This window comes from Mustelus asterias, chromosome 24 (genome assembly GCF_964213995.1).
Source record: "Mustelus asterias chromosome 24, sMusAst1.hap1.1, whole genome shotgun sequence".
Taxonomy (NCBI): domain Eukaryota; kingdom Metazoa; phylum Chordata; class Chondrichthyes; order Carcharhiniformes; family Triakidae; genus Mustelus; species Mustelus asterias.
The window spans coordinates 22,920,655-22,941,331 of record NC_135824.1 but is presented as its reverse complement, the minus strand read 5'-3'; the positions used below and the strand labels follow the sequence as shown (position 1 = coordinate 22,941,331).

At 40.0% G+C, this 20,677-nt stretch overlaps 1 protein-coding gene across 4 annotated transcripts in view; it reads left to right on the top strand.

The window, feature by feature from the left end:
- The window catches only part of tcf12 (transcription factor 12), a 254,110-nt gene that overhangs the window by 119,920 nt on the left and 113,513 nt on the right, over window positions 1–20,677 (top strand). The window lies entirely within an intron of this gene.

Sequence of the window (20,677 nt, the reverse complement as noted above, 5' to 3'; positions counted from 1 at the left end):
AGGAGGAATTAACCCAAGTTAAATGAAGTAGTTAATGAGAATATATATGGGATCAACAATATAAAAAGGATAGTATTGGTTTGCAAATATCACTGCTGATAACGATACAATTGTATGTTAGCACTGGAAAAGGCCATTTGGCCCTTGTTCGCAAATAATGCAATACCCTCTCAAATGGTCTATTTTATACCCAAACATCTACCTTATTTCTTAATAGAGCTTTTTGGCATCTTCTCCAGTTCTTGTCTGGTGTTTTTTTAATGCCTTAATGAATTAAGCATGAGTCACTCGTTGCACCACATTCCCACGACTGTATGCATGACAATTCCTTTGTTTAAAGCTACAGGAAATGTCCCTTTTAACAAAGCCGTAGTGAAGTGTCGCAGTTTAACAAAAATGAGAACTGTCATAAGCATGAGAACAATCACAAACCTATTACGTGGCACTTGAAACGCTGGGTTGATGCTGGCATCTTGCATCATGCACTACTGCGGGAGTGCTGCGATGTCGAAGATGCTTTTTTTCTTGGATGGATGACATATTAAACAGAAACCCTGTCTTCCCTCCCAGGTTAATGTAAAATATCCTGTCGCACAATTTTGAACAAGAGACAGGAGTATTCTCATACCTTGGTCAAGACTTAGCCTATAAGCAACATCACTAAAACAAGAATAGATTATCTGAACACCATCTCGTTGCTGTTTGTGGGATCTTGCTCTGTTTGCTACATTAAAACAGTGCCTACCTACACTTCATTGACTCGTGTGTATCCTAAGGTGATATGCAAGTGCAAATCTTTGTTACTTCAATGTATTATATTTTGCATTATGGAAAGAAAATCGAAGGAGGGAGTTATTCCTGCTCTGAGAAATTTATCAAGAAGCTGAAGAGTTGGGAGTTAACCCACGTAGCCTGGGAAAGTGGGTAAATTGATCAGCATGTGACCTTTGAAAACATAGATTAACCTGTTGGAGTACATTTCATATTCTTGCATGCCAGATGTCATGAGATGTTTGGAGAAGACTGCAGGTTAATTCTGACTGGATCCTTTTTTCCTGTTTATTTAACTGTTGGAATACTGTTTTAAATAATGAGTCCATATGCTTTTGAAATTGTACAGTTATTCCTAAACGATTGGAAGCGATTAGACTCAGATAACAAGACTGTAGTAAATTCTGGAAATGACGCACCATCTTTACGAGACAAAGCCATGCCCCCTTCTAAATCTCTCTTGCTGAATCCTATAATTGAGAGAGTCTGGTTTGTCAGCCAAAGGATGTAGCCTCTGGCAATACCGTAAGATATTTATATGCCAGTTCAAATGGAGCTTTAGCTGTGATTTACAGCTTTGTGCAGATAGTAAAACATACTACTTCTATGTGTGAGGTTTTATGGATAAAATTTCCAATATGTACAGGCACTACTTTTATTTCTCTAGATAGTTCTCACCTTTACTTTGCGATCACAATAAATAGAAAAGCATGAACCATGTCCCTGAATAAGTGAAGCAAAAGAAGCTTCCTTCCCTGTGACCTGGTTCTGTATTACTGCATTGGTAATGAAAACAGAAGGTATACTTCTGTTGAAAACGGGTTTTAAGCGTTACAGAAACAAGGCAATAGATGGATTTCAGATGCAGATTAGTTATGATTTAATTGAGTGATGGAATAGGCTTGGAGGGCCAAGTCCTATTCCTCTGTGAAGAGGTAAAAAGAAGAAAGAAATGAAATCCGATTACAAGACCGTAATGAGAACAAGCCCTTTCGCTCTGGGTATTGTGTTGTATAGCAACATACCTGTATCCACTAGGATTATCCCCCACTGTATAATGTCTGTTATCACCAGGACTGTATTTCCTATACATTGACAATACAGAGTAGATATTCCTGCTATACAGGACCGTATTCATCGCTCAAACAACATCGCTGAATCAGATTATCTGGCCATTGTCTCATTGCTTTTTGGGAATATCTTGTGTGTAATTTGGTGGCTGCATTTCCTACATTACAATGGTGGCTACTTCAAACGACTTCAGAAATAACAAAATGGCTATGAAATGCTTTGTGATACCTTAAGGTCGTGGTGCAAGTTTGTCTGAACAGGATCCATAAAGACATTATTGGGAGGCGGGAAAGTTTTTTAATGAAAACAAGTTACACGCTCACTCAAAATTACCGTAAGTGTTTCATTTGGAAATAGTTGTATAGTTCTTTTGGCTGATATTTGTTGCCATGTTCTCCCATTAACTACAGAATTGACTGGCAAAGCCACATTTTAAAAAATTGCACACTGGGGGTTGGGAACCCCAAAACCTTACAGCACTTAGGAGTTCTGTGCATGTGCGGACCAGGAGTGACAGCACACGTACCATGTTGTAGTTCTTTGGGTGAGGACGGCCCCAGCATGCCTGCACAAAAAGAAAATGGTATGGAAACCAGATCATTTGACTTGGGAAGCAGAACAATAGTTCAAAGAAGAACCTTGGATCGGGGCAGGGAGTGGTCCCAGTTAAGAAGAAAGAAAGGTAGGAGCAAAGAAAGGCTCCCAGCAGAAATAGAGCTGTGACCTTGAGACTGAATAATGTGGGCTCCGGAGAAGCACTAAAGGTCTCAGAAATCATCATAAATATGGTTACTCCTCGTTTCCTCAGCATAGCCAAAGAGCGGAGGTTGTGCTGGAGTGCTGACTCAGGATTCCAGGAGAACAGAGCCTTGGGAGATCGGATTGAAACCCTTCGAGATGGGCCATCATTGAGGCCATCAAAGTTGGAGCGACGGGTGGATAGAATTACAAAGTGAGATCTTTGAAGGTGAAGACTAAAATCTGTTGAGAAAGAGTGAGTGAGTTTTAGCGGGATTGGTTGGCTTGACGTGTTCGCTGATGCCTGGATGGGTTGTTGAAAAATCTGTGGAATCTGTTTTGGTTGCATTTACCATTTCTTGTGTAGTGAAGTTTGTTCAATCATAGTTTGCTTGTTAATTATAGAATAGGTGTTGTAAATTGCTTTATCTATCTGTCTGTCTGGCCTTCTGTAGTGTAGTTTATATTCATTGGTTCAAAGCCTGAGGATTCTTGTGGTTTTATTCTTTTCTTTTAGCAAGTGTGTTGAATCTCAAACTTTGTCTACTTCTAACAGTTTCTGGTTTCTAACCAGATTGTACTAAGTACTTGGGTCTGGTCTAGGATCAGAAGCTAAAGAGCTGTTTCGGGTGGCTCCTGATACAAGAGTTGTTGGTTCCTTCACACTGCAGTGTTGCTTTCAGTGGCATTATTGTGATCTGAACCAACATGATTGTATAAAACAATAGTTTCAAAAATATTGACAATTTCTTTTGATGGGTTGGACTATTTTGAAATTCCGTTAATGTTTCTACGCCTCATGAACCTCTTCCCACAATGCCACATGTCATAGAAATCATAGAAACCCTACAGTACAGAAGGAGGCCATTCGGCCCATCGAGTCTGCACCGACCACAATCCCACCCAGGCCCTACCCCCACATATTTACCCACTAATCCCTCTAACCTACGCACCTCAGGACTCTAAGGGGCAATTTTTTTTTAACCTGGCCAATCAACCTAACCCGCACATCTTTGGACTGTGGGAGGAAACCGGAGCACCCGGAGGAAACCCACGCAGACACGAGGAGAATGTGCAAACTCCACACAGTCAATGACCCGAGCCGGGAATCGAACCCGGGACCCTGGAGCTGTGAAGCAGCAGTGCTAACCACTGCGCTACCGTGCCGCCCTTTCTCACTCCGGTATGCCTCGAGCTTCCCTTGAAATGCATCAATGTTGTGTGTTTCAATCATTCCATGTGGCAGTGATTTCTCTCTCTGCTGTATTAATTATTGGTATTCGTGGCACCATGTTCTGGACTCTTCACCAAATGGAAGGTTTCTTTACATCCACCCTATCAAATCTTTGTTTCTAATTTTAAAAATCTCCCTCTATTCTGTTATCCATCTCTATTCCGTAGAAACGGTCCTTCCCCCAACAAACAAAAATGTTTTCTTTTGCTCACACGTTAGTGATAGTTGCAATATTTTAATTGTTGTAATATCCTTCTGTGATTTTCTTTTTGCTCTTTCTCTAGTGGTTTAAGTTTATTTATTAGTCGTAAATAGTCTTATATTAACACTGCAATGAAGTTACTGTGAAAATCCCCTCGTCGCCACACTCTGGCGCCTGTTCGGATACGCTGGGGAGAATTTAGCGTGGCCAATCCACCTAACCTGCACATCTTTGGACTGTGGGAGGAAACCGGAACAGCCGGAAGAAACCCACGCAGACACGGGGATAATGTGCAAACTCCACACAGACAGTGACCTGAGCCGGGAATCGAATCCAGGTCCCTGGCGCTGAGAGGCAGCAGTGCTAACCACTATGCCACCGCGTCGCACAGGTTTAATATTCTTTTTGAGATCAAGAGCTGCACCGTGCTTGTGATGTTGGGCTAACCAAGATTACATAAATTTAACACATCCTAACTTTTGCATTCTGTTCCACTGGAAATTAGCCCCATTACTTTGCTTAGATTCTTAGGAACCATTGCCAAGTGTTTTGCTACTTTGTGATTTATGTTTAAAAAACCTGATTGCTTTTCGACCCCGTTTAATTTTTTTACTTTCAAACAGTAAATGACTTCCTTATTCTGTTTAACTGCAATGTGTGGGAAGGTTCTTACTGGATTAATTTTCTACTTTGTTTTGCTGTTATACGCTATTTATAGAAATGATTTATTGACAACAAAAGTGGTTTTGGTACATGATTACAGTTGGCATGAAATCTGGCCTTTTTCAATACCTAGCCACTGCATTATTGTTCCATTGTCTTTTTACTAAGTTATAGACACATCGCTTTGATGTTTTATGATGGTTTCAATTGGTGTTAATCTGCATGAAATATCCTTCCCGAGGCATAGTGCTTACTGTTTTTTGAGTTCAGGCTGCTGCCAGTCTTGAATGCTGTGGATAAATTACAAGGAAGGGAGTCAATTGCTTCACTATCATCAGTACTTTATTAATATTCACAACATGACCATTTCCAATGGAAGGTTATTAGTTTGCTAGTTTGTATCCTCCAGTGTATGAAATGATGTGTGATTATGAAGTCATCAGGCATGGACCAGTGAAACTCGAGAGAACCTCCCCCTTTCTGAAGCCCTCAGGGTGCCATCGATTGGTGACCATGTGTTTGTGCCCGATAGACTGTGAAATGGTGTGTAGCTACACGGCTGCGTTGCACCTGCGCCCCATGGAGGTGATTGATTGGTTTGGTCATGTGGAATGTTCCCATCTGGTCGGCAGTAATTTTTTTTTTCCCTGTTGTCAGTGAATAGCTTGTGTTGGCTGGAGGATAGTAACAGTGAACAACTCTGAAGGCCAAATGAATCTTTTCCCTGAAACAGTGAAGGATTGAAAGGTCCAAGTCTTAGTGTATTTGCATTACTAGTCTGGCAATGTAATTTTACAGTCCTGGAACCAATTTTCTGGAGTAGCAGTCAAACTGTTTATGTGAACTGATGGTGGCTAAAGCTATATTTTAAACGCTTATGTAGCAATTTTATGATGCAAATTGAAGCATTTTTACTTTCAACGAGCAGTGTCTGTAATGGCAAGAAGATGTGTACGACATTCTTTGATTGGAAGGGTTTTCTTTCTCCCTCGCTTTAGATTTTAAAAATCCAAGCATTCTATCTGCATTTCTTGTTTTATATTGCTTAATCCTGGACCTTTCTCATAATTGATCTATTCATTCCACCTAATGACTAATTACATATCAGAGCACATCAGCAGTAGCATTCATCATCGTAGAATGTAATAATCAATGACATTTCAACAAAGGAAAAAATAAATATGCAAATAAGGACTCATTAACATTTGCATGAGCAGTTTGAATAATCACATTGCTGACAAGGCTGTAATTAACAGAAATTGATGCTGAGTTCAGGATACGATAGTGCGTTTTCTCAGCATTTTATTGTTGTCACTGTGGGGGCTGAAATGAAGTTCTGTGCTAGTTGTAGGCTACAGATATGCTTGATGTGAAGTCTGTCAGGTACAGTAGGCTTCTGGGAGTTCTTAATTCTATGTTGACCTGCATATAATGTATATATTAAATTACAGAGCTATTGAAAATCGATGACCAATTTCTATTGTAATCTTAACAATCGATTGGTAATGTGCATATTGAGATGTTGGATAATCTGAATTGTCTAATCTATTTGGCTGTAAACAGATTTTAATTTGTTGATTTTAAATTTATGCATCATTTGTAATGGACACATAGAAACTTACTGGTATGGTTTAAGATTTGCTTGTGAAATACCAGATTCCCAGCAGATAATTGTATCATTCTCTTGGGGAATTCTTAATATGCGTACTGCGTTCAAGGCAGCTTTTAAATACATGTGCCCACTCACTGGGAAATAAAGTTTGTGGCATGAATTATTTTGATGGTTTTGTCATTTTGTGCAACTTTCACCATCCACCCTGCAATTGTGCTGTGTGGCAAAATATTGTTTTGTCACATCAGGAGATTTGGCCTAATTACAGTTGAGTGCCAGTTTCCTTGGACCATGTTTTGTTAAATATTCACCATCTGCATTTTACCCAGCTCCCCCAAACATTGCTTCCCCCCCCCTCTTCCCTGTTTCCCATTTTTGCCAGGGATATTAACAAAAATGCATAAAACAAAATAAAGCTGTCAGCTTTTTGGATGACTGCAAGTGCTGATTGTAACAAGTTTGAGGAATTTCCTTTGTTGAATGTGTACCCATGCCATATGGCTCAACATGGAACATTAACTTGACATGGATAATGGATTGTCGAGTATGGATACAAGCTTCTCTATAATTTATTGTAGTGGGGATTGCAGCTTCATAGAAAAAGATGCAGGGTACTTCCACGTGGACTTTATGCAAGTGGATTTCCTTTCTTCCTTCAACTTGAAGAAAAATGTTTTAATTAAATGCCTGCATGGGGCATGCAAAGTTTGTTCGTGGCATGATGCATGCCGTATAGGGGAAATACTAGCAAGGAGTGCTCGGATTCTTGCAGTTTTATTTTCCTGTGGTTTAAGTTGAATCAATAAGTTGTGAAATAAACTTTTAAAGACTGACTTATTCTTCTGTGATGAGACTTTGAATATGACAATTTTTTCATCCTGTTTTTTAAAAGTAGACATAAATACTGCATTCTAATTCCAGTGATGCTGAATACGTACGGAGACACTTTCTGAAGAGCCTGCTTTTGTTGGCTGACTATGAAAAAGATGTCAGTTCTGGCTCTCCAATTCCTCACTTCGATTCCCAATCTTAGCATTCACACTAGGAGATTGAGCACTTCTGCAGAAGCTTAAGTTGCTAATAGACCATTTTTTGATTTCCTATTACACTGAGTGCATGTTTCATAAACTTTGTTAAGGCTGAGAGTCATCTTTTAAAACGTTGAAACAGTGTGATAGGATAGATGCATGTTAACTATTATCTTCTGGTGGAGGACTCCAGAAGAAGGGGGCGATGACAAAAACTGCACCATATATTTTCTAGCATCTTTAGCACAGCACAACATCCCAAGGCACAGCTCAAAAATGTTGTCAAATACAATTTGAAACTGACCACCATAAGAAATTAGGACAGATAATGAACTGCTTAATCGGAGATATGCTTTAAGGAGAGCCATAAAGCGAGAGAAGCAGAGAGGGAAGTCCAGATTTTGGGGACTAGCCATCTGAAAACTGCTTAAATAGGGCCACTAAAATATGGTATACGCAAAGTCAAAAATAGAAAGCTTGAGGAGGCTACAAAGATGACAAGAAGCCATGGAGGGATTTGAAACGAGGATGTGAATTTTAAAGTTGACACCTTGCCAGGCACAAAGCCAGGGAAGCATGCACCAGGTGGGTGAGTCAGGATACAGCCAGTAGAGTTTTAGATGAGCTTAACTTTATGGAGGATAGAATAATCAAGCGATAACTAAGGTATGGATGACAAAGGCGGCAGATGACTTGAAGCAGGGATGGATTTGGATCAGGTCATGCAGGTGAAAGAAGATTGTCTAGGTTAAAGTATACTATTGGAAGCTCATTTTTGAGTTAAATATGACGTGAGCATTGCAAACTGTTGGGTTTAGCTTCAGACAATTGTAAGGGAGAGGGACGGAGTCGACATTTAGGGAATGGAGCATGTGGTGGGCTCTGAAGTCAATGACTTTGTTCCTTCCTGTATTTAGTTGGAAGAAGTTGCCGTTCATGCAGTGCTAAATGTCAAATAAACAATCCAACAATTGAGAGACGGTGGTGGCATTGCCAGAGGCGGTGAAGCAGAGCTGAGTGTCATCAGCATACGTGTGGATCTTGATTGTGTTTTCAGGTGATGTCACCAAGAGGCAGCATGTACATGAGAAAAAGGGGGCCCAGGATGGATATTTGGGGGTACTCCAAAGCTGGTGGTGTGCAAGCGGGAGGAGCAGCCTTGGCAAATGTTTCTCTGAGACCAGAGAGATAAAATGGGACCAGGTGAGTGTTGTTCTGCTCAGCTGAACAATGATGGAGCGATGTTGGAGGAGAGTGGTGTGTACTCTGTCAAAAGCTGCAGACAGGTCAAGAAGCAAGAGAAAGAATTATAATTTGCATTAGTCACAATCATCTAGGTTACCATTTCTGATTTTGATTCAAGTCGTTACGGTACTGTGGTAGGGGCAGAAAGCTGATTGTAGAGATTTAACATGGAGCTCTGAGGAAGATGGGCATGGATTTAGGGGATAGCATACTTGAGCACTCAGGAAAGAGTGAGATTGCTGAAAGACAATTAGTTTGTAAGTGAAAGCATCTTGTCACCTAAAAGTAAGTGGACGTTTAGTCTTTTTGCGCCCCCCCCCCCCCCCCCCCCCCAAACCGAACTGTGTCACTAACCAGCTGCCCAACCAACTGATGCTAAACTAACCCCAATAATCGTCTGCCCTCTTGAATGCCTCAATTGAACCTGACTCCACTTGCAGGCAGTATGGCCTAGACCCAAACCACTTGTTTTGTGAAAGTTTTCTCGCCTCACCTTTGTTTCTTTTGCAAATCACCTTAACTCTGTGCCCTCTCGTTCTTGATCCATTTATAAGTAGGAACTGTTTCTTAATATCTACTCTGTACAGCCCCCTCATGATTTTGAATACTTCTAACAAATCTCCTCTTGGCCACCTTCTCTCCAAGGAGAACAGTCCCAACCTCTCCATTCTATTCTTTATAATTAAAGTTTCTCATCCCTGGAAACAATCTTGTAAACCACCTCTGCGCACTGTCTAACATGTTCATGTCCTTGCTTTAATGTGCTGGCCAGAACTGTAAGTAATATTCCAGCTGAGGCTTAATTGCCGTCTTGTATAAGTTCAGCATAACCTCCTTCCTCTTGTACCCTGTATAAGCTCTGAATGCTATAAGCTTTATTTACTATTCTCATCACCTATCCGGCCATCCTCAATGATCTTTGCATGTATACACTATGGTCTCTTTGCTCCTGTACTCGTTTAAGAATTTTACCCCTTATGTTGGCTCTCCATGTTCTTCCTCCTGCCAATGATTTCTGCACATATACAACTTTTGCTGTTGAATCACTTTCCTTCTGTTTCATTTTTATGAAAAAGAGAAAAAAACAAACATTTTGTTTTCCTCCCAGACTAGTTGTCATATTGTCGACTGTTGCTGAACAAATAAGAATTATGCCAGACATGATTTTCTTGTCATACTGAAATGCCACAACAGAAATTGTAGCTTGATGGTTGTACTAATACTAATGCCTTTCAAAATATCACATAAAATGAAAGATCTGGTTTTTTTAAAATCACTGCGTGTCGCAAGTTTAAATGGAACAATATTCTTCAGATGGCTTTTGAAAGATAACTTTTAACGGTAATAGCAATTTTAGGAACAAAACATGAAGTCTCCTGCCTCCAACTGCATTAACATTCACTGCACAAAATAAATGCTGACGAGAGTTTGAATTTTGTTTGTGGAAACTGTGACACTCAGACTGGGTACCTAATTAATAAATGTACGTAGATGATGGTGTGTGGCATACAAGCACCAATGTTCATTCCATGCCAAGTAATACTCACATGAAATATTTAATAAAAATTGCCTATCATAAAATCCCTACAGCGCAGAAAGAGGCCATTTGGCCCTTCAAGCCCGCAGCGACAACAATTCCACCCAGGCCCCATTCTCATAGCCCCTCATCCCCCTGACACTAGGGTCAATTTATCATGGCCAGTCAACCTAATCTGCACACCTTTGGACTGTCGGAGGAAACCAGAGCACCCGGAGGAAACTCATGCAGACACGGGGAGAATGTGCAAACTCCACACAGTCACCCAAGGCTGGAATTGAACCCGGGTCCTTGGGGCACTGTGAGGCAGCAGTGCTATCCATGTGCCACCATGTCACCTAATCCTATGTAAGTGGATACAGTGGAAATAACACACACTTTTTCCTGAAGGTGAGTTTTCGTATCTTGAAGTCATTCATTCTCGTTTCACTTCTTGACTCACTAATAAATGTTTTGAACACATTTAAGGAACTTTTCTTAATATTGTAGAAGTAATATCAACTGTCATTCATTTTAAAAATATTTTTCTGTTAATTTTTGCTGTTTGCAGGTTAGTATTTGATTTTTAATTTCAAAATCTTATTTGTTTTTGATCCACTTAGTAGGAGGTTCACTAATTTATTTGAAAAATAAGGATTCCACCATAAGGCTGAGTTTTGTTTTTAGCTTGTGTTTTTAATTTAAGAATTTTGAATATTTGTGTTTTTTAAAAAAGTTAAATGACTTAATTTAAATAACCTACATTTTAAAGAGCCTTCAGTCAATTCATGCTGCATCTGTTAAATCATGAAAAATTATAAGACAGAAGAGGGCCATTTGGCGTGTTGAGTCTGGTGCTTTCGATGAACAATCCAATTAGTCTTATTCCATGACTCTTGAAGAATCATGGGATGTTATATAGAGTCATAGAGGTTTACAGCATGGAAACAGGCCCTTTGGCCCAACCTGCCCATGCCGCCCATATGTTTTGCATTTATAGTGAAAATGCCATATCTTACTACAAAGTGCAATTTTTGTTCGCTGAACACTTTCTTTTATGCTACTGTATCCTTTTTCCCCTTGATTTTGTGTGCCTGTAATGTTGCACAGGCATTGAGTAAAAATTACATTCATATTGACATGCTACTGAGAAGTGTTCGTAAATTATCTCTATTTGCACAGTCATCGTGTTAAAGTTAGATTTCTGGGTGGATTTGGGCTTTCATGCTCACTTATCATGGGCGAAGATCAGAGGTATTTCGACCTGCACTTCTGCTTGGCTACTGCACTGTTTTATTTTAAAATAATTATGTTAAAGGCGGTGTTAGCAACTCAAAATAAATGTGAACTTCCTACAGTCACGGGGAGGAGCATGCATTGTAAGGGACTGTAGATGATGAGCTGAAGGCTAGTTTAAGTACTGATTAGAGTTGAAAACGTGTTTTGTCATTGCCCTCTGCAGGGAGCCTCTGTTTTTTGCTATTCTGACTGTGTTGTACTTGGCTTTTTTTCCCTACTCTGCCTTCTCATTGTTCATAACTGAATGACTAATTTGGCATGGAAAGGAGGGTGGAGGGTGCATTCGTCCAGCAGCTGTGCTTTTAGCACCAGAGAGTTAACATAGTCACTTTAGCGAGCAGTGTAGTTTGGAATACTTCTTGGCAGTAAAACTTGAAGTAAAATTGAAGAAAAGCACGAGGAAAAGGGGGTTGAAGCTCATGAAAGAGCTAGATCAGGAAAGATGGGGAGGCAGTTCTCGTGGTGCAATATCAGCATGCACTGGAACTGATTGGATGGTTTTTGTGTTCTGTATTCAGTATAATTCTAACTCTGTTATACTCTGGTACTTCATCTATTAATGTGTACCCAAAAAGCAAGTGTCAGTCAGGTGTTTGACTATGGGAGACATCACAGTTGAACAGCGAGACCTTTACTTTCTCTTTCCCCATCAGCACAAGGGCATTGAGACCAATTGTCATCCAACTAGTGCAATCTTGGTTGACATCAGTTAAATCAGTACAAAATCTGATGTGAAATCTGATGCATGTGGTTCAGTGAGATACTGACCATTGTTGTGTGAAATGACACATTAAGGCAATGCTCAGGTAAGGTATAAATTATGTTTTAACTTGGTTTCAAACTTACTTACCGACTACTTGTAAATGCCAATCTGTATAAAAAACCAATTTCCATTTTTGTTCATGAGGAACCTTTGTTGCTGGTATCATCTTGGTAGTGTATTTGCTTTTTCACCCTGGACAGGTTGAGTCAAAGAAATCCTACGGTGAAGAAGGAGGCCATTTGGCCCATCAAGTCTGCACCAACTCTCTGACAGAGAATCTCACCCAGTCCAACCCCCTTCCCTATCCCGTAACGCTACACATTTGTCCCACTAATCCCCCAAACATGCGCATCTTTGGACTGTGGAAGGAAACTGGAGCACCCGGAAAACCCACACAGACTTGGGGAGCAGGTGCAAACTCCACACAGTCACCCGAGGCCAGATTTGAACCCGGGTCCCTGGCACTGAGGCAGCAGTGCTAACCATTACACCACTGTAACCTCTGCCAGTTCTCCCAATAACTGCACTCTTCCAACTCTGGCCTTCTGCAATCCTGATGTGGAGATGCCGGCGTTCCTCTAAAGATCCTCAAAGCTTGCTATTTATCCAAGCTTTTGTTAACTCTATTAATTTCTCCCCTCTTTTTCTGAGTCAACCCTTCAGAACACTTTTTTAACTTTTTAAAGGTATTATATCAAGTATTTTATTGGTAATTAAGTTAAATTCTAAATTATCCCATTTATATGGGTAAAGGAAGACAAGTCATTCATCTGTTCCCCTTGCAAGCATTTCTCCTTTATTCAAAGCTGCTCTGACATTGTGCAAAATCGACGTTGATCAGCAGAAGTAACTTTTTTTCAAAGTAAAGTCTGGTGAAAAGAAATCCATGAAGAGACCTCGTGCTAAGAATTCTATTGCGTTGCTGATGCAAAGACCAGATGAAAAGCTGTCACTTGAAGATCAAGATTCCATACTTGGTGTTGTGTTAATAAAAGCAAAATACTCTGGATGCTGGAAATCTGAAATAAAAACAGAAAATGCTGGAAAAACTCGGCAGGTCTGGCAGCAGTTACTTTTTTGTCCATCTCAATGCACTTCACCCTATCCCATGTGTTTTAATTTTACATGCTAATTTCTTCTGTGGGACTGCACCGCAAGTATTCTGGAAGTCCAAATAAACCACATACACGTATTTTAGACAGAGATAGGTTGTTGACTGGTAAGGAGATCAAGGGTTGGGGGGGAAAAGGTGGGCAAATGGGTTTGAGAAACATATCAGCCATGATTGAGTGATGGAGCAGACTCGATGGGCTCAATAGTCTAATTCTGCTCCTATATCTTGTGGTCTCTGCTCTTCTTCCATAGTTTTACAATTTTGTTCTCATGTAATTATCTGGCTCGTTTTTAAAGGCCTCAGTTGAATTTGCCTCCACGATTTCAGGCATTGCATTCCTATTATTACTTTTACATTTAAAAACTTTTCTTCCATTGATTCTTTTGCCATTCACCTTAAATCAGTGTCCTCTAATTTTTGACATTTCTGGTGATGGGAACGATTTATCTCTCTTCACCCTGTCCATTCCCCTCATAATCTTCTCCAAGGAGTACAGCTCCAGCTTCTCCAGTTTGTTCATGTAAAGGAAGTTACTTCATTCTTGGAACCATTTTAGTGCTTCTTTTCTGCACCCTTCTCTTTACTAAAGTTTGGGTACCATACTTCAGTTGGGGTAGAACCTGTGTTTAATACAGCTTTATTGTAACTTGATTGCTTTTGTACTCTGCCTCTATGAAGTCCAGGATATTGGATGCTTTATTTACCACCTTTTCAACCTGCCTGCCTATTTTCAATGATTTGTCCACACAGTATACCCAGGTGCTTCTGCTCTTGCAATCCCCTTAAGAATTATACCCTTTGTTTTATATTGTCTCTTTCTTTTCCCTGCCAGTATAAATCACTTCACACTTCACTGCCACTTGTTCACCCATTCCACCAGCCTGCTTGTGTCCTTTTGAAGTTGAACGATATTTTTCTTAGGGTTCACAATGGTTCAGGTTTTGTTGTTCCAAGTTTTGAAATGGTGCCCTGTGCACCCAAGTCTAGTTCAAGAATATAGATCAAGAACGGAACTCATCCTCGTACTGCTCCCCAAGAGAACACCACTCTATACCTTCCTGTGGTCCAGATAACACAGTTCACCACTGCTGTTTCCTTTCACTCCTTTGTATCTTTGCTTTCTTTTATTCTATGGGCTTTCACTTAGCTGACGAGCACTTTATCAAATATCCTTTGGAGGTCCATGTCTCCGCCTCATCACCTGCTTCAGCCATCTCGGTTACCTTTATCAAAAAAACTCAGTCAAATTAGTTCAACATTATTTGTTGCCTTTCCTTAATTAATCCACACGTGTCCAAGGGATTATTAATTTTGTCCTGCATAATTGATTCTAAAAGCTTCCCCACCACCAAGGTTAAACTGATTGGCCTGTTGAGTTTATGCTGGCATCCTTTTTTTTGAACAAAGATGCCACATTGCAATTCTCCAGTCCTCTGACACCATCCCTGCATCTATGGAGGATTGAAAGATTATGGCCAATGTAATGATCTGAGTCGAGACTAGTAACCTTTTTCTTAAATAGAAATCCAAGTTATTTACTGAAGGAATGAAGCCACAACATTCCACGGTTTAAAGCCAAGGTATTTTTTTTACTGGAGTCGAACAAAGCAAACAGGAAATACTATCTTAGATAACCACCTATGCTCTTAAATCCCAGAACCAGCACAAGTTAAACAAGTATCAGAAGGCAAATTGCAGTTGATTATGAAATATAAATTACACATTAAATGGCAGATACAACTAAGACATCTTGCGAGTTGGCTGGCAGTCATCACATATGTCATTCATCTCATTCACACAGTCCTTTACAACTCTGTCTTCCTCCAAGTATTTCAGCTCCTTTTCTAGGGTTTAGCCTGATCCCTAGGCGACAGTAGTGCACAGCCATTCACGTGCATGGCCTTCACTAGAAATGGCACATGTCTACAGAACCTCCTGAGCTCTGCTTCTGGCTGGTGTCGATCCACCAATGTTATCTTCAAGTAACAAGCGGATGCAGCAGCTATATTTTTGCCTCTGTTTCTGGATCGAGCCTGTGCCTTAGTCTACCTGTACTGCAGTGCTTGCATCATCAACTTCATCTGCGCTCTGATGGCACTGTGTCCTTTTTAGTATGATTCATCACTGCTACACAGGTATCAAACATGCCTACTGCACTATTGCCTGCCCACACTCTGGCAAATCAGACCACAAGGTTGTGCTCCTGCTCCTGGTTTACAAGAAAAACTGAAACGGGAGAATCCGTCAAAAAAACCTGAACTGCAGCTGTAACAACAAAAGGTGCTGCACTCCAACTAATTCATTATGAGTGGCACTTCCAGACCGTTATAGAAATAGTTTTTCTTCAGCATAAACTCAAATTGATACAAGAGGGTACATCGTGGCTTCATTGAACTCTGAAATTATATCCCATGTAGTTGAGCATTCAAAATTGCCTTGCATTAACTCGCTCTTAAATAGCATCTATATCACACTGTGATTTGGTAGCACATAATCTTTATCTTTCACAACGAAAAATTGTGCACTTTCAGAAGACCATTTGTTTTAAGATTAATTTCCCATTAGTGACAGCGTGTTGACAATGAAACAGAAGGTACTACATCAGTCACATCACCTAATTTAGGACTATACATCTAATTAAACCAAGTATGATTTCCATAAGGGAAATTGGGAAATAGTGAGGCCTCATGCTCCTCTAAACCACAAAATAAGTGTTGAACATGAAGCATCCTTTTCTCATTTCAACGAAACTCCTAAAATATTTAAATATAAGCTATTTTAGTAAATCAGTTTTATTGTAAATGTGAACAAGAGTTAACTTATTGCAATTTATTGAGTGTTGTTGTGTAGCAGCTGCTGCATAAGTGCTTGATTATTGAAAACAGTCTGCTTCATCCCTTTATTTTTAAATTGGTTTTGATTTTGAACAAGTGAACCACCACTGATCATAGTTGGGCTGGCTGAGCGAGAAGGGAAGTTCACCTATTTCCAGGTTTTATCCTCTAGGATAGACCCTCCTAGAATGTGCGCACACATACAGGAGCAGCTAAAGAGCAAGTTGGATGACATACAACTTAACAACATTACTTGTGTGCATCAGCATGTTGACTGATACAGTTGTATGATGTGTACCCTGAGGAAAGAGTGCACAATCCTTGGAATGCAAGGCATCTAAATCTTGGTTTAAAGAGATGCCCACACAAGATTCTGACATCGAATCATATATTGACTGAATCAAAGTTTTTCTTCAAGTTGGATACCAAGTTGGTCGGTTCATTTGGTAGAGGCATCTTAAGAAATATTTATGTTCAGGATACTGGTTGGAAAATGCTGCTTGCAGAGATTGACCTTGGGTTTATCTATCAGTTGGGGTCTGTTCCAACAGCATATGGACAGAATTAGTGAAACTGTACATGGCTGATGATACTGTGGTGATGGGCGAAACCAAAGAGTAGAACTGAAATCTACATTTACTGATGGCAGCAGCTTGTCGTGAAGGACTTGTCTTCAACAGCAGGAAATGTCAGGTGAACATAGGTAAGATTGGTTTTTCTGGCTTGCTTTATTCAGGTTCTGGGATCTGTCCTAACCGAGGCAAACTTGAAGATGTACAACATATGTCTCAAGACAAAGAGGACTTGCAGAGACACCTTGGATTTTTCAACAGCGCCACAAGTTCCCAACTTTGTTGATAACGCATCATCATTAAGAGCTCTTAATGAAGGATTTTCTACATGCAGAGCAGGACAACCATTAACACATGCTCGAGCCACTTGAACAGGTGTTGTCCGAAAAGACATGTTCTACAATACTATGACCCATTAAAATAGACTGTCTTAGACATCGTTCACCTTAAAGAATATTAGGAGTGTGCTTTCTGAAGGATGACAAACCAATTGTGTTTGACTCCCAAACATCTATTAATTTTAAAATGGATCACGTGACTCTTGACCTGGTATTCAGTATCTCATGATTTCACATGGACCCTTTCAGTAAACTATTTGTTGTGGATAATGACCGCAAACCATGGAAAATTATTTGGTGCAAGCCACTGATGAGTCGACCACCCAGACAAAATACAGCATTTGCATTGAGCAAAGCTCTTCAGATCGATGAATACATCTTCTATTTTAATGTCTATGCCACCTACACGTATATTTAGCAAAATATCCACATATATTTCGGATTTGATAACCTGCTTGGTGTTTCTGAAGTAACCTTTTTGTGACCTGGCTTGTAGCAAATGTCAAAGTTGTATTGTGGAAGACTGCCATGAGTACAGTCAGCGTTTTGATAATACACAGGATGCCAATGCACCTACAAGTTGAGGATACCTAGGGGATAAGTCTAGACTGCAGAATGGTCATACCATGACAAGATCTGGGAGGATTAGCAAGTCATCGGTACGTTGTACTGACTCAAATGCTTAAACAGAGATCTCTCTTTTATGTCAGTAGTTTTCACAATCGCCCTCCTGTCCATGTATTTTTAATGTATGTAATGGTAACTTGGGAAAACTTCATGTGAATATGTAAATAACCGTGGCCTGGATATACAGCAGTATGTGATTAGCAGATGGTAGTGAGTGTCGGAATTGCAGTTATGCTGTCCTCGTGTGTATTAGGTGCTGAGTCCATAAAAGCAAAACTGTCTGCTGAGCCATTCTCTACTGCATCTTCAAATAAACCAAATCCACATCTCGTTTACCAGTCCTTCGTGTAAGATTGCTGAGCTTGTGTAAAGCAACAGATAGTGTGCCAGAGCTCGTTGTTTGGCAGCATTGTTTAAAATTAAAAGTATATGATTTATTTGCTTTGAGCTTTGTGTAAGCCTTGGTGATCCAGATTGTTTTGATAGTAAGTTGCTCGAGAAATGGAGTGCAGTTATATGGAAATGATACAAAATGGGATCCCATAACCTGAAAGCATAAATCTATTCCTTGCATCCACAGTGAGCAAAGTGGACAGACTGAGCATAAGTTCTGCTGCCTCCCTCCCCCCACCTAGGAGCAACAGTTTCATGCTATAAACTGTTGCATAATAATGCTAATTGACACACTTTCTGTCATTCTCCAATTTCTCTCTGGTTTGGGCTGTGTTTGTGTGAATTTGTTGCCACAACACTGAAGTAACCAAGTAATGAATGGATTTCTTCAAAACTTGATGTGGAAATGTTAGTACAGAACCTGTGAACTAATGGATTGAATTTTAAGTGGGGCGGGGATGGTGGAGGAAGGTCACTGAGCTCTTTCAATGCTGATTTAATTCAACTTGAGGACGCGTAGCTTAGATTTTGTGGTTGGAGGCGAAGGGTTGGCGCTCAGTACTGACCTTGCAGAAAAGTGCCCACAAACATCTTGACTGTTTCTGTAAACTGCCCACAAAGAGCTGAAGATTTCTGTGTTGTGAATTCCACCTATTCTGATAGCAATTTTATACAGGTGCTATCTTTAACAATCTCCAGTGTCCAGAAACTCATCATGTCTTTAAGCAGGCTGAGCAACTAATGGCATTTAAACAAATTCTCAGAGTAAACCAGGAAGTAAAAACCACCAATTATCCTTCACTTTAATCAAAATACAGATGGATTATACATGGGCTCACGGTAGAAGCTGAAGTCATAAGCTTAAAAAAATTATAACTGGATTTTTTTAGCTGGAGAAGTTTGAAGTTCTACAAATTAGACTACAAAAATTAGTCTCAAATTTACTAATAATTATGACTCTAACCTAGTTGCACCTCATTCGACAAAACGCAATATGGTTTATTTTACAGAACAATGATGGCAAACGTTGACAGCTCTGACGAAGAGTCATCTGGACTTGAAACGTTGGCTCTATTCTCTCCCCATAGATGCTGTCAGACCTGCTGAGATTTCCCAGCATTTCCTGTTCTTGTAGCTGACAGTCTTGCCATGATGACAAATCTGAGCCATTGTTGCCTGAAAGTTAATGTTCAACAAAGTTGAATTTCGAAGTGGGTATAGATTGATTGAACAGAAATAACATTTGTAGACTCGTTTTAGAATGATTTGGACTAACATTTGCTTTTGGTTTTAAATAGGGATGTGAGTGTGGAGAGTTGATTGAATTTAATGTTTGTTGTCTGTACAATAGCTAGACCACATAGTACTACATTTGCAGCTCGTGCAATGAAGGAATAATTATGAATCATATTGAGTGACTTGTGTACTTCAGTTTGTTGCATTATTTCAAAATGTTCAGCGATGTGGTTGTAAATGCCAGCAATTTTTTTTCAATCCCATATTAGTACCCTCCACGTTGATGTTTTAAAATTTTGGAATCATTGTATCAAAAGCTGTAAGCAACTTAGTAATGAACAATGACGTTCCTCCAGTGCTTAAGCACTGTCGCTGCTCATGTTTAACTTTTCTTCTTGATCTAAGATGAGAACGGTCAAAGTCCCGTTATTAAACAGGTTTTATTATTTGTGATAACCAAAGGACATCAATTTAAGATAATTGCTAAGGGGTCAACGTATGATAGCTAAATTTATTCATGATGCAGATAGGTAGGTGAGGAAGTAAAGAGACTCCCCATGAATTTAGATAAGTTAAGTGAGTTGGGGGCCGTGGGCAGTTTGGGGCATTGGGGGCTGCAAGCAGTTTGGGGTGTTGGGGACCGTGGGCAGTTTTGGTCTCCTTAATTAAGAAAGGGTATAATTGCATTAGCAGCTGTTCCAAGAAGGTTCGCTTGACTGATTCTGGGTGAAGGGTTAGCTTATGAGGAAAGGTTGAGCAGGCTAGGCCTGTACCTCTTAGAGTTTAGAATAATGAAATGATGCTTCTTGAAACATAGAAGATCATGAGGGGACTTGATAGGGTTGATGCGGAGCGGATGTTATCCGTTATGGGGAGTCTGCAACTAGGGGACACACTAAAAATTAGGGGTTCCCTATTTAAGACTGAGATGAGAGAGCTATTTTCTCTGAGGGTTGTTAAGTGGGGAATTCTCTTCCTCAGAAAACAGTGGTGCTTGTGTCATTGAGTGTCTTCAATGCTGAGTTAGATGTTTTTGATTGAGAAGGGAGTTGAGGGTCATTGGGGACAGGCAGGATCAGCCATGATCGTATTGAATAGCGTGACAGGCTTGAAGGGTCAAATGGCCAGTCCTTCTAACTCTTATGTTCTTGTACAATCAATAGTTTATTTTAAAATTATGTTGGACCTGGAAGTGATGTGTATTGGAGTGTGATTTTGGCTTTTGTGGATCTGAATCATTTTAGGCAATGAATAATTTGATAGTTTGGTGACTCTGAATGCATCAGTTTTATTGCATGCATAAGGAAGGTAAGTATTAAAAGGTGGTGACATTTATATGTGGTGCCTTTATTATGTCTTAATGTCCTACAGTGCTTCAAAACAATTTTAGTTGCAGCTGCTGTTACATAGGCAAACATGGC